The sequence below is a fragment of the Pristiophorus japonicus genome, unplaced genomic scaffold, assembly GCF_044704955.1.
Source record: "Pristiophorus japonicus isolate sPriJap1 unplaced genomic scaffold, sPriJap1.hap1 HAP1_SCAFFOLD_37, whole genome shotgun sequence".
Taxonomy (NCBI): Eukaryota; Metazoa; Chordata; class Chondrichthyes; family Pristiophoridae; genus Pristiophorus; species Pristiophorus japonicus.
In genome coordinates, this window is record NW_027253543.1 from 1,498,640 (window position 1) to 1,503,485 (window position 4,846).

At 42.1% G+C, this 4,846-nt stretch overlaps 1 non-coding gene across 1 annotated transcript; it reads right to left on the minus strand.

Moving 5' to 3' along the window:
• Positions 1-1,768: 1,768 nt before the first annotated feature.
• trnap-agg (transfer RNA proline (anticodon AGG)) lies at positions 1,769-1,856 on the minus strand. The gene is given in 2 exon segments: positions 1,769-1,804; positions 1,821-1,856. It is a non-coding gene; the product is annotated as a tRNA-Pro (tRNA).
• Between the last annotated feature and the right edge of the window lie 2,990 nt (positions 1,857-4,846).

The following is a 4,846-nucleotide window of genomic DNA, read 5'->3' on the forward strand; positions in this document are numbered from 1 at the left end:
TATTGCAAAAAATTGAATTTAGTTTGATTTCAATAAAGAAATAATTATTTCTTAATCTATATGTTTTTGATTGAACGAAGGCTGTGCGACTGCTTGAAATCCACTGGAAATCAGGGCGTGCAGTCAGTAAATACACAAACAAGTAAGCCCATGGTGTAAGACAAGCCACGAGCGAAGATGTGGGGAACAAAGGCGATCTTTTAAAGTCGCGAGTGCCTTTCTGCTGGATCTGACAGCAGCTGCGTGTGCTGTGAAAGAGCTCAAATGCAAAAGAGCTCAGTGCCGGTAGAACAGAAAAGGCACATTTATTTTGAAAGTTAAAAAGTATGGAATGTATTTTAATATACGCATATATAAATATTAATACATATATTTATATAAACAAAGTCAGTCAGTCAGTCATGTCTTGTCTTGTCTTGATTTGATTTGTATTTGAAAATAAGGAGGAAAGAGCTCATCATGTCACAAAGCCCATCCGCAAGCTCTCGCTCAAATCGCTATGTTTCTAACTTATATAATTTGCCTTCTTTCAGATGTGGAACAGCAAAATCCCACAGCAGATTCTTCTCCTGTCAGGCAGTCCTCGAATGTGTGTTCAATCAAATCAGTGTGGCTTCAAGTTGCATGTAATGCATTTTTTCTCCCATGACATGAAATGCACAGTAAGATCGCGCAGCACGTTTGCACACACTCCCTCGCTACAGAAACACACCAACAAACTAAAATTCCTGCAACCTCCAAAGGCAGTTTTTGAAATTTGTAATTTAAAATCCGGGACAGACAGCACATTCCTTTTAAACAGATACATAATGATCCGATACTGATAGCAACCATTTTGGAGAGACAGAGAATGACCTCGGATAGACAGGACATCACCTTAAAAGCGATACAGAAACACAGTGAACAAAAACAAAGAATTCTGTAAAACTCAGCTGGTCGTGAACATTCTGTGGATGAAGAACCCGGGCTCACGTTCAGTCAGATGATCATTCCGATATTTTAAGAAAAATGTAAAGTTTACAGATTTCTTCCACGAAAATAGCGCCTGGAAAAAAATAGGCAGCGAGGAAGGACAAAAGGGAATGTCTGTGATACAGTGGAGCGTAGGAGTGATTGAATAATAAATGGCACAATGCGAAAAGGCAAAGTGGGTGGTAAGCGGGCAATAAAATAACAAAGGATGGACTAGAGCAGGTGTTAGTGGGAACAGCAGAACCATTAGCAGACAATGAGCGCGGCTTATGATCCAAGACGTTGAATCGAATGTTGAGGCCAGAACACAATAACATGCCTGGAATGTAGGGTCTGAACGCCTTTTAATCAGACCAGGCAGCTTGCCCACCCCGGATTGATTTCCTGTACGGTTTAAATTCGGCAGCCAAGGGACTAAATCCAAAGCCAGCTTCTCCCATCTTTTCAGCGCTGGAGACAGGACCCACTCATATTAAGGGCAGAGTCTGTTTCACGTTGAAGTTGAGATTGACGCTGAATGTATCCATATCCGAATGGAGGTGAGCTCATGCGTGCAGAACGGAAGATGGACTGATCAAGAATTGGCCAGAATCAAACACGGGTTTAGGTTGTCCAATGAGACACTGAGCCGAGCACATCTGAGATGCATGAACTTTACTCAGTTCGGTGAGTTTCACTTTGCTCCTGGGAATCTCCAGGATTTTTGGACGCTGTGTGAACAACGGCGCGCAATCAAACGTTTTAATTTGAAACATGTCGACCGGCTGAGAAGTGTTTTTTTGACTAAAAGTTGTCAGGGCTCGTCCGGGATTTGAACCCGGGACCTCTCGCATTTCAATTATTAAAACCCCTAAGCGAGAATCATACCCCTAGACCAACGAGCCGCCGACAGTAAGGGATCTAGCTCTCAGATTCTGACCTTCGTTTGCTATTCGGCCCATCGTCCCCCTCTCCATAGTCCTGCTCATGTTTTCCCTTTGATGAATAGATTATTCTTTGAGACATTACTTCACCAACGAGCTGCATTCTTGTCAGTAAAAGGTGAATTTGGCAATGAGGTTAAATGTGATTACGGAAAAAAACCGAGTGGAAACGGTTTAACACAATAACGACGAAGTTGAGGGCAGACTGGATCAGCAGTCCATTGCCTGAACTTCTCAGTCACCTTATCTCCTATTTACTGCAACGTCAGACATCCATCCCCTACTTTTTCCATTCAAACAGAAATAATGTGCACGAAAGTCTACTTCACCGCTTGTTTTGCCCGTGCAACCAGATCGACAGTGATGAAAATGTGCCATGAGCTTTTTAAAGCAAACAGCCTTCCTTTACTTTCGGTGAGTGACTGCACGAGATGGTTGGTTTTGAGGCAGAATCAAAATAAAGAATGTAAAATTTCACGCGGCAAGTTAGCTGACCGCGGAAGGACTCGAACCTGCAATCTTTTGATAACATCACAGTTACAATCGAAGTCAGACGACTTATCCATTAGGCCACGCGGCTGCTGCTGCTGGCATGAAATTTGTTGGTTTTTTTATACTGAGAGCAAATTTGGGACAAGGGATCTTTCAAGGAGTGGATTTATGAAAATATGGGCATATTTTGAGTAATGAACCGTTACGCTGCGATATGGATGTGCACGGACACAGGCAACGTCAATGTAGCTTGATACACAACAGTTTAACAATCGGTTATCGCAACTGAAATCACACTCCTTTTAAAATATACAGGATGATCGCGATTATGAGAAAATACGTCTTAAAGGGGCAGTTGATGAACCGGAACTGACAACCATCCCGTTTGAACAGACACCAAATGATCCAGGACAGGAAGCACATCCATCTTACACAGCTGTAGAATGGGCCTTCACGGACAGCACTTCCCTTTCAAAAGATTAAAGTCGGATTTCTATCATTCCTGAAGGCAATTGTGCTGTGCGTGAGTGAGCGCGGATCTCAGGACCACGAGTGGCTGGGACGGTTTTTGAAGCCACAGGTGATTGACAGGCAGGAAGGACGGAGGAAAGTAAAATCAACCCAGACAAAAAGACAATTTAAAACATATATATATTTATCACAATAAGAAAATAAATAAATTTACAGTTTTATTGCAAAAAATTGAATTTAGTTTGATTTCAATAAAGAAATAATTATTTCTTAATCTATATGTTTTTGATTGAACGAAAGCTGTGCGACTGCTTGAAATCCACTGGAAATCAGGGCGTGCAGTCAGTAAATACACAAACAAGTAAGCCCATGGTGTAAGACAAGCCACGAGCGAAGATGTGGGGAACAAAGGCGATCTTTTAAAGTCGCGAGTGCCTTTCTGCTGGATCTGACAGCAGCTGCGTGTGCTGTGAAAGAGCTCAAATGCAAAAGAGCCCAGTGCCGGTAGAACAGAAAAGGCACATTTATTTTGAAAGTTAAAAAGTATGGAATGTATGTTAATATACGCATATATAAATATTAATACATATATTTATATAAACAAAGTCAGTCAGTCAGTCATGTCTTGTCTTGTCTTGATTTGATTTGTATTTGAAAATAAGGAGGAAAGAGCTCATCATGTCACAAAGCCCATCCGCAAGCTCTCGCTCAAATCGCTATGTTTCTAACTTATATAATCTGCCTTCTTTCAGATGTGGAACAGCAAAATCCCACAGCAGATTCTTCTCCTGTCAGGCAGTCCTCGAATGTGTGTTCAATCAAATCAGTGTGGCTTCAAGTTGCATGTAATGCATTTTTCTCCCATGACATGAAATGCACAGTAAGATCGCGCAGCACGTTTGCACACACTCCCTCGCTACAGAAACACACCAACAAACTAAAATTCCTGCAACCTCCAAAGGCAGTTTTTGAAATTTGTAATTTAAAATCCGGGACAGACAGCACATTCCTTTTAAACAGATACATAATGATCCGATACTGATAGCAACCATTTTTGAGAGACAGAGAATGACCTCGGACAGACAGGACATCACCTTAAAAGCGATACAGAAACACAGTGAACAAAAACAAAGAATTCTGTAAAACTCAGCTGGTCGTGAACATTCTGTGGATGAAGAACCCGGGCTCACGTTCAGTCAGATGATCATTCCGATATTTTAAGAAAAATGTAAAGTTTACAGATTTCTTCCACGAAAATAGCGCCTGGAAAAAAATAGGCAGCTAGGAAGGACAAAAGGGAATGTCTGTGATACAGTGGAGCGTAGGAGTGATTGAAAAATAAATGGCACAATGCGAAAAGGCAAAGTGGGTGGTAAGCGGGCAATAAAATAACAAAGGATGGACTAGAGCAGGTGTTAGTGGGAACAGGAGAACCATTAGCAGACAATGAGCGCGGCTTATGATCCAAGACGTTGAATCGAATGTTGAGGCCAGAACACAATAACATGCCTGGAATGTAGGGTCTGAACGCCTTTTAATCAGACCAGGCAGCTTGCCCACCCCGGATTGATTTTCTGTACGGTTTAAATTCGGCAGCCAAGGGACTAAATCCAAAGCCAGCTTCTCCCATCTTTTCAGCGCTGGAGAAACAGGACGCACTCATATTAAGGGCAGAGTCTGTTTCACGTTGAAGTTGAGTTTGACGCTGAATGTATCCATATCCCAATGGAGGTGAGCTCATGCGTGCAGAACGGAAGATGGACTGATCAAGAATTGGCCAGAATCAAACACGGGTTTAGGTTGTCCAATGAGACACTGAGCCGAGCACATCTGAGATGCATGAACTTTGCTCAGTTCGGTGAGTTTCAATTTGCTCCTGGGAATCTCCAGGATTTTTGGACGCTGTGTGAACAACGGCGCGCAATCAAACGTTTTAATTTGAAACATGTCGACCGGCTGAGAAGTGTTTTTTTGACTAAAAGTTGTCA